This window comes from Carcharodon carcharias, chromosome 15 (genome assembly GCF_017639515.1).
Source record: "Carcharodon carcharias isolate sCarCar2 chromosome 15, sCarCar2.pri, whole genome shotgun sequence".
Lineage (NCBI taxonomy): Eukaryota > Metazoa > Chordata > Chondrichthyes > Lamniformes > Lamnidae > Carcharodon > Carcharodon carcharias.
This window is the reverse complement of record NC_054481.1, coordinates 16137321-16146966: the sequence shown is the minus strand read 5'-3', so window position 1 is coordinate 16146966 and position 9646 is coordinate 16137321. Positions and strand designations below refer to the sequence as shown.

General features: G+C 42.4%; 1 long non-coding RNA gene across 1 annotated transcript; it reads left to right on the top strand.

Moving 5' to 3' along the window:
• The first annotated feature begins 1079 nt into the window (after nt 1-1079).
• Nucleotides 1080-8081, top strand: LOC121288618. The gene is made up of 3 exons (XR_005945394.1): nt 1080-1126; nt 4420-4612; nt 7986-8081. It is a non-coding gene; the product is annotated as an uncharacterized LOC121288618 (long non-coding RNA).
• The last annotated feature ends 1565 nt before the right edge of the window (nt 8082-9646 follow it).

Sequence of the window (9646 nt, the reverse complement as noted above, 5' to 3'; positions counted from 1 at the left end):
GATGCAGAACACATCTCCGCAGATGCTGCTAGAACCTGCTCAGGGGTCATACGGAGTCGTAACATTAACTCTTGTTTCTCTCTCTCTCTCTCTCCACCGATGCTGCCAGACCCTGCTGAGGCTTTTTCCCAGCATTTTCCGTTCTTATTTCAGATTTCCAGCATCCGCAGTATTTTGCCTTCATTCTCAAGGAACTATCCACAAAACAGAATAAAAACAAAAAAAAATACTGCGGATGCTGGAAATCCAAAACAAAAACAGAAACAGAAAATACCTGGAAAAACTCAGCAGGTCTGGCAGCTTCGACGGAGGGGAGCACAGTTGACGTTTTGAGTCCTCATGACCCTTTAACAGAACTAAGTAAAAATAGGAAAGGGGTGAAATATAAGCTGGTTTGGGGGTGGGGGGAGGTTTGTTGGGACAAGCAGCCAGTAATAGGTGGAGATAACCAAAAGCTGTCACAGACAAAAGAACAAAGAGGTGTTAAAGGTGGTGATATTATTTAAAGGAATGTGCTAATTAAGTGTGGAAGACAGGACAGATAAGGTACAGATAGCTCTAGTGGGGGTGGGGAATACTAAAAAGTAGAAATAAACAATGGGTGGAAATACATTTAAAAATAATGGAAATAGGTGGGAAAAGAGTTCAACAATTTTAGATCTTGAACTCTCTCTTCCATCCCCACCCCCTTCCCATTTCTTCCCCCTCCTTTTTGTTTTTTCCAATAATTTACATAGATTTTTCTTTTCCCACCTATTTCCATTATTTTTAAATGCATTTCCACCCATTGTTTATTTCTACCTTTTAGTATTCCCCCACCCCCACTAGAGCTATCTGTACCTTATCTGTCCTGTCTTCTACATTTAATTAGCACATTCCTTTAGATAATATCACCACCTTCAACACCTTTGTTCTTTAGTCTGTGACAGCTTTTGGTCATCTCCACCTATCACTGGCTGCTTGTCCCAAACCACTCCCCCGCCCCCCCCCACCCCCCACCCTTTAAACCAGTTTATATTTCACCCCTTTCCCATTTTTAATTAGTTCTGCTGAAGGGTCATGAGGACTCGAAACGTCAACTGTGCTCTTCTCCGCCGATGCTGCCAGACCTGCTGAGTTTTTCCAGGTATTTCTGTTTCTGTTTTTATCCGCACCATAGTATTGGAGAGCTCTGAATCATTCCTTTGGACAGAAAAAAAAAAACCCTTTTTTCAATGATGATAGATTAGGCCAGTTTTTTAATAATGCTAACTTGTTTTGGGGAAGGGAAACTTCTCCATTTCCCACGAATCCCTGTGAATTAAGTTCCTCTATATTAACACAATCGATTTGCATATTCTGAACGTTCAGCTCTCATATTTTATCCAGCTTCTCCATGCAATTACTATTAAACATATTTCATTCTATTATTAGCCAGATAAGTGAGCTGCCCATTCAGAAAATCTCAGCTCTTTGTTCCTACATTCAGGATATTTTATTCTGCTGCTGTTAAGCACTGGCTCAATGCTTGTTGGTTTTTTAAATCAAAGTACCATTTCTAATTTTTATAATTAATAATTTACTTGTTTTAAATCAAAGTCATGAATAATGTGATGACCCTTGGCTGCTACTGTGGTCAAGCAGGCCTGGGGACAGGTTCCTCTGAACCCTCAGGAGCATTTTTTAAGTTCTCTCACAAGATGAGGAGGTCACCAGCAGGGCAAGCATTTGTTGCCCTTGAGCTGCGCTCCAGGGAGAACATTGTCATTGAGGAAGCTCTGGAAAGCCCACCCGTCATGGCAGAGCTGGGCATTGAACCCACAGTCGAGGAGCTCAGCAAAACTATTGACTCACTTGCCAGGGGCAAAGCTCCTGGTGCTGATGCTATACCGCCTGAACTCATCAAGCATGGGAAAGCAGCACTCCTGCAGCATCTGCCCGAACGCCCCTAATCTCTGGAGAGAGGGTGTGTACGATGCAAAGACTTTGACCCTGTACAAGAACAAGGAGAGCCACAGCAATTGCAACAATTATTGTGGCATCACCCTGATGAACATCATGGGAAAAACATTGTTGCTCTTGTCAGACCCCAGCTCGTGGCTGAACCCAGAATCCCAGCGTGGTTTCAGAACTGGAGAATCTACAATTGCTGAACAGTAGCTGCAAGACAAATATGGTGAACAAAGCAGGCCATTACATGTTGCTTCCGTCAATCTCCCCAAGACATTCGACCATGTGAGCAGAGGTGGTCTATTTAAGTTGCTGGAGAAAATTGGCTGCCTGCAGAAGCTGCTCAATGTGATCTCCTCTTTCCATGGCAACACTGGGGATGGGGGAGTGGGGGGCGTGAGTGTTAAGGTCAGAGATGGTGGGGCAACATCAGAACCCTTTGAGATCCTCAGTGGAGTTACTGGAGTATTCTGGCACCGATACTCTTTGGCATATTCTTCTCTTTGCTGCCGACATATGCTTCAGGTCATCTACAGAGGATGTCTACTTACATATCACACCTGATGGGAGGCTGTTCAACTTTCTCGCCTGAGATCCAAGACAAAGGTGTGTCAAGTCCTCATCCGAGAGTTCCTCTGGCAATGCTGCACTGGCATTCCACACTGAGGAACACCTTCAGCGGTAAATGGACAGACTGCCTCATGCATGGAACTCCCTAACAGCACTGTGGGGGTAACGACACCACATGGGTTGCAGGGGTTCAAGAAGGTGGCTCACCACCACCTTCTCAAAGGCAATTAGGGATGGGCAATAACTTCTGGCCTAGCCAGTGACTCCCACATCCTATGAACAAATAAATTAAAAATAAATAATTTGGTTTGACCATCAGCATCAGGAAGGCAAATGTCCAGGATGTTGCCAGACTACCATCTAGCAGCATTGACAATGTGATGCTGGAGGTTGTTGATGGCTCCATATATCTCGACTCCACAATCAACAGCAATCTGTTACTGAATGTTGAAATCAACACACACATCATAAAAGCTGCAGCTGTTGTGTTCAACTAAGAGAGTGTGGAACAACTGCCGCTTGACCAAGAACATCAAACTGTGAGGTGGCCAAGCCAGCGTCCTCTGTGCACTCCACAGTGGTGAGACCTGAACAACATATGCTAGCAGGAGAAAAAGCTGAACAGATTCCGCTGTCACTGTCTCAGACGTATCCTTGACATCTCTCGGCAGGACAATATCATTAATTCAGAGGTCCTGGAGCATGCTCATTCCATCAGCACATGCTCATTGCTAAGACAGCAATGTCTGTGCTGGCCCAGCCACACTAATTAGATGGACGATGGCCATATACCTAAAGACCTTCTATATGGTGAACTGGCCACTGGGTCACAACCTCTTGGGTATCCATTCCTCTGCTACAAGCACACCTGCATGCGAGATGTGAAGATGGTGGACATTGACACTGACCAATGGGAGTGAGTCGCTGACTGTTTGAAAGAGGGTTGGAAGAGACGAGCAGGAACATAAAGCTCAGCTGGCCAAGACAGAGGCCAGTGAATCATGTGCCTTCTCAGCCCACTGTCTTTCTCTGCAATAAATATCATGCCAGTATGGGGCTCCTGAGCTACACCAGGTGATGCTTAACACAGAGTTGACCACCATTGTGCAAACCATCGTCTTAAGAGATGGAAGGCTGCTATTACCCTTGACAACTAGATCCTTTGAAAGTCAACCACATTGTGTGTCTGGAATCACATGTAGATCAGACTGGGAAAAGACAGCAGGTTTTCTTCCCTAAAGTACATTTGTGAATCAGGTGGGTTTTTATGACAATCCAGAGGCTACAGGGTCACTATCACTGATGCTGGTGTTTAATTCCTATCTGCCATGGTGTGATTTGTGCTCATGGAATCATAGAATGAGCTCAAATTCCTACCATAGCATCAGAGAAAAGCTCCTATTGCTTGTGAAGTGCTTTGAGACATTCTGAGCTTGTGAAAGGTGCTATATAAATGCAAGTTCTTTGTTCTTCCTTACATCATTGTACTATCTTTCACTGAAAATTATGCAGATCAACTTTGGAGAAACCGGTTCAACTAAATAGCGCAGCAAATGTTTGTCTTTATGTTGATAGCTGAGAGTAGATCGTATTTTAATGATCAGGTAAGGTTGAGTTAGAGCATGCACAGTGAAAAATTATATTTCCAATTCAAAATTTGAATGCTTAAACCATAGTCCAGTATATCTCAAATGTTTTGCAACCAGGAAAAGTGCTCAGCCCTTGCTTAGTACCAAATATTTACTTAATTAATTGATGACCTGTGACTAGTTGGGTTGATTTAAATTACTAAAGGGCAGTTAACTAATGTTATTACACATCAGTGGTGGCCAGTGTTAGTCCTGTGAAAAAATGTGTGTACTTTATTCAGGGCTGTGTTGATTAATAAACTCCAGTATGAATTGGAAAATAATTTTCCAGGAATCCAATGTTAGACCTCCATTCATGATGTCAAGCTGTGCGAGCATCACAGATGACATGGCGTCTGCCCCAGCAGCCATTGTGAACAGAATTAAGAACTGAGGAGAGATCAGAAGCCTCACAACTAACTGAAGAAGTTGGAATGAGTGGGCTGCATGATGGGGAAAGTTACAGAAACTACAGCCTCAGAGAGGTAAGATTCACAAAAACTGGGTCACTGATCTCAGCTGTGCAGTTGTGATGGTGAGTTAAGCAAAAACCAGGTGTTGAGACAAAAGGAAGCAAAGGAATCTCAGGGAAATTCTCACTCCAGTCTTCATGCACATCCACCCATCTGCTTAGACAACGGCAGCAACAAAAACTTGGGCTTAGGTTGTGTTAGGTCCTCTCGGCTGGTGATTGTGTACTGGAATGGAAATTTATCAAGAATACATACCTCCTTTTAAAAATAGTTTTATATGTTATAAAATGTGACAGATAATGGAGACGTTAAAGGAATTAGACATATGGCAGAGTCTGACTGCCTGTTTAAATTGCTTCGTGGGACGACAGGTATGACATTATATCAGAGACCACTAAAGCCTCACTCAGCAATGGGAAGCAGAAACAAATCTCACTTTAAGGAGCTATGTGTTCAATGCATAATATATTCATTGCCACACTGGAAATTCAAGGCTACAATTTAACTTTGAGGCTCAAAAGACATTTATAATTCCTGTATAACATTAACTGAATTGTTCAAGCCATGTAACTCACTGCAGATATGGATTCTCTGACTGATAGGCAATCCATAACAGATTACACTGATTTAAATCACAAAAGGACAGATTACCTAAATTGTTTTTCTTCTCTCTGCAGTTTTATCTAACAGCTACGCAAATCACCAGACTCTATCTGAATTATTAACTAGCTTTTTACTACACATTTTTCCAGCTCAGTGCTGTTCAAATAGGCACCCTTATTTATAAATATGTAATACATCAGCAGCAGTTATTAGGTCCAATTGTTTATAGATTTATATCAGTCCAAAAGCTATTAAATGGTTTACTTCAAGATAATTGGACATCACTCTTGACACGTTTTGAGCTTCCTGATTAAACCCTCATGACAGAGGAGGGGATACTTGGTATAAAAGCTGTTAAAATATTATTGAACTAAATATAGCTGTGTGGAGTTAAATTCACATGACAGCATGTCTGGGGGGGCGGGGGGGTATTGATTAATCTTCAGACAGGCTATCTGAGCCAGTGTGCTGCAGACAATGAAAGGCTAGCATTCTAGTGAGCCTTCACATTCAGTACTGCTGCAACAACTCTCATCAGTTAAATGCAATGAGTCATTGTCAAGTTAGGCTTTGTTGAGGGGGTTTGGTTGGCTTGAATAAAAGCTGACACTGGAGTCAAGCTGAGGGTAGTAAAGACAGGAAACTGTATCAAGAGCCCTGTGCCCTAGACTGAAGACCAAAATGCAAAGTATTATTCAGTTCCAAACAAATAAGGTCATGGGAAAGGATAGTTTATTATTTTGAATGATTATGCAAAGACACATTGTATTGATTGGAATCCAATTATAACAACTGTTATTCTGTATGTACATTTGCTGTGAATAACTGAACTTAACAATTTGTATCCAGCCTTGTCTCACCAAGTGTTGGCTCGGTCTACCCTGCAGGGAAATTGAAGAAGTATACATATGAAAGACATCAATATCCAGGTCAGATCAGAAAGGGGACACTATTGTTAAAAATCTGGGTAATGCTGCCTACAAACAATCATAGGACAGTGTCAGTCAACTCCAATCAGAGCACGATTGCTCACAGGAGCAATTGATACCACTGATCCCTGAGACAGTATCTATGTCAAACTTGAAATTGTAACAATTCTTAAATAAAAAGTCACAGAAAGCTTTCTCCCTTACAGCAGATGAACATGGAGAGTAACGGTTGGTATAATTGGAACCACTTGTTTTAATCAATAAAATATGCCTTTACATAATAAAAAATGAGTACGCAATGCTTCCCCACATCATTGGATCATCTTACCTGATGAAAACATTTTGGTCTGAAGATTGTAGTAATTAATTGGCTGCATATAGTGACGGCACAAGTGTTGGCCGGAGTGGAATAATAGATTAATGCTCCATCCATCATCCTGGGACTACAATGCTGTAAGTGACTGAGGTTGATTTTAGGCTCACAATTTTCATTATGTATCAATCTTACGCTCAAAGCATTTTGCTGCATAATCCTGATGTTGTTGGGAGTCCCTTTGTTGTAATTTGAGACACTGTTTAACAAACTGAGTAGATAGGTTGCTGCAGTGTGCTGTACAAATAGATCCTGTTTGTGGTTCATTATGTAAATACATTTTCTTTACTGTACGTTTTCTTTAAGTCCTACCCCCTCCTCTAACTCTTCAGCTGAAAACTGGTGCCAATGTTCACTTTGTAATTGACTGACACCAAGCCAGCCAATATGATGAGATTGATGTCCCACTGAGCATAAACTGAATTTAATTTTTCGAAGCTGGTTTTAAAGGGTCAAGACAGCATTGCAATATTCAAAGACTGGTCCTTTAGAAGAGCTCAGATTTATTGATTTTACAAGGGTATAAAGTGTCGAGTTCCAAAATCACACTTTAATAAATTAAAAGCAGGTATTAAAATGTACTTTTTCAATGAATAAGTGCTGCATGGCACGTCATTAGGACTTCAGTGCACAGTTCCAACTGTGCCTCAGGAAAGTTATTGCACGGAACCAGTTTTTCAGCCTACCCCTTTGGGCTGTTGACAAGAAGGCTATGAGGTGGGGTGGGGTGGGATGTGGAGGTTGTTGGGTGAGGAATATCTTTTAAAAGAAATTGTCTCAAAAAAGCATTCACTGACAATTAACTTTCATCCATGTAAGTGCTTTTGGTAATCTTACGAAAATGTGGCGAAAAATGTTAAGGCGTTTTTAGCTGATAATTATTTATTGGTTATAAAATGTAATTTGATCATTAACTGTGAGGGTGATCTACTACTGCACGTATTAAAATGTGTTGCATTGTTCCCATTGTTTAATGTGGCTATTCGGCTTATCATTTTCTACATTAATTAGATGAAAAGTTTTCTTTTTAGTCTTAGTGCTTTACAGGGCCTACCCGATGCATGGAATTCCTGAATTGCTGTTCACTCAACTTTCCCATGATTTGGAAGGTTCGATGGATACTTAGATACGACTGTCAGTGACAAATCCACACATTATTTATGGATGAAAGAGTTTAGGGTTCTATAAAGGGAGAAGGCATGAGAGTCAGCAATTTTGCACATCCATTAATTATAAATTGACTTCTTCACCATTATTAACTTAAGAAACAATCTAGAGAAACTTCTTATTTATGGCTGTTCGTTCAGTTGTAGTCTTACAAATCCTTGCGTTGACAACTGAGTTGAACTAAAAGTAGTGTGAATAGAATGACCCAATTGTTACCAACACTGCTGTAATAAAAACTTTGCAATATATTTATTTCAAGTTATTTTTAATATGTTTTAAAGATTCTTTCCTAATACCTCTTTTTCAACAACAGGCAATGCCTCTTCAAGTTCTGTGTTACAGAGACAAAAACAAAAATACCTGGAAAAACTCAGCAGGTCTGACAGCATCTGCGGAGAGGAATACAGTTGATGTTTTGAGTCTGTATGACTCTTCATCAGAATTAAGGTGAAATATAGGCTGGTAGAGGAGGGGTGGGACAGATAGAACTGGATGTGGGGCCAGTGATAGATGGAGGCCAAGAAGAGACTGCCAAATATGTCATAGACAAAAGGACAAAGGGGTGTTGACGGTGGTGATATTATTTAAAGGATGTGCTAATGGGGAGATTAAGGGTAGCAAGCAGGACAAGCTAGTGGCAGATGGCCCTAGAGGGGTGGGATGGGAGGAAGGGATCAAAATGGGTTAAAAGGTGAAGATGGAACAATAGGTCAAAATAAATTTTAAAATAGGTGGGAAAAGAAAAATATATTTGTAAAAAAAATTATAAATTATTGGAAAAAGGGGGATCGGAAAGGCGGTGGGGATGGCGGAGAGAGTTCATGATCTAAAGTTGTTGAACTCAATATTCAGTCCGGAACATTGTAAAATGCCTAGTTGGAAGATGAGGTGCTGTTCCTCCAGTTTACGTTGAGCTTCACTGGAACATTGCAGCAGGCCGAGGACGGACATGTGGGCATGAGAGCAGGGTGGTGTGTTAAAATGGCAAGCGACAGGGAGGTCTGGGTCAAGCTTGCGGACAGACCAAAGGTGTTCTGTAAAGTGGTCACGCAGTCTGCATTTGGTCTCTCCAATGTAGAGGAGACCGCATTAGGAGCAGTGAATGCAGTAGACTAAATTGAGGGAAGTGCAAGTGAAATGCTGCTTCACTTGAAAGGAGTGTTTGGGCCCTTGGGCGGTGAGGAGGGGGGAAGTAAAGGGGCAGGTGTTGTACCTTCTGCGGTTGCATGGGAAGGTGCCGTAGGAGGGGGTTGAAGTGTAGGGGGTGATGGAGGAGTGGACCAGGGTGTCCTGGAGGGAACGATCCCTGTGGATCGGGGGGGGTGAAGGGAAGATGTGTGTTTGGTGGTGGCACCATGCTGGAGTTGGCGGAAATGGTGGAAGATGATCCTAAGAACGCGGAGGCTGGTGGGGTGATAAGTGAGGACAAGGGGGACCCTATCATGGTTCTGGGAGGGAGGAGAAGGCATGAGGGCGGATGCGCGGGAGATGGGCCGGACACAGTTGAGAGCCCTGTCAACCACCGTGGGTGGAAAACCTCGGTTAAAGAAGAAGGAAGATATGTCAGAGGAACTGTTTTGGAAAGTGACAACATCAGAACAGATGTGAAGGAACTGAGAGAATGGGATGGAGTCCTTACAGGAAGCGGGGTGTGAGGAGCTGTAGTTGAGGTAGCTGTGGGAGTTGGTAGGTTTGTAATGGATATTGGTGGACAGTCTACCATCAGAAATTGAGACTGAGAGGTCAAGGAAGGGAAGGGAAGTGTCAGTGATGGACCACGTGAAAATGATGGAGGGGTGGAGATTGGAAGCAAAATTCATAAATTTTTCCAGATCCAGACGAGAGCATGAAGCATCACCGAAGCAGTCATTGATGTACCAGAGAAAGAGTTGTGGGATGGACAGCCGAACCCCGCCGCCGAAACGGGGCCTGCCGCCATTTTGAGTGGGCGGGCCAATTAAGGCCCACCCAGCG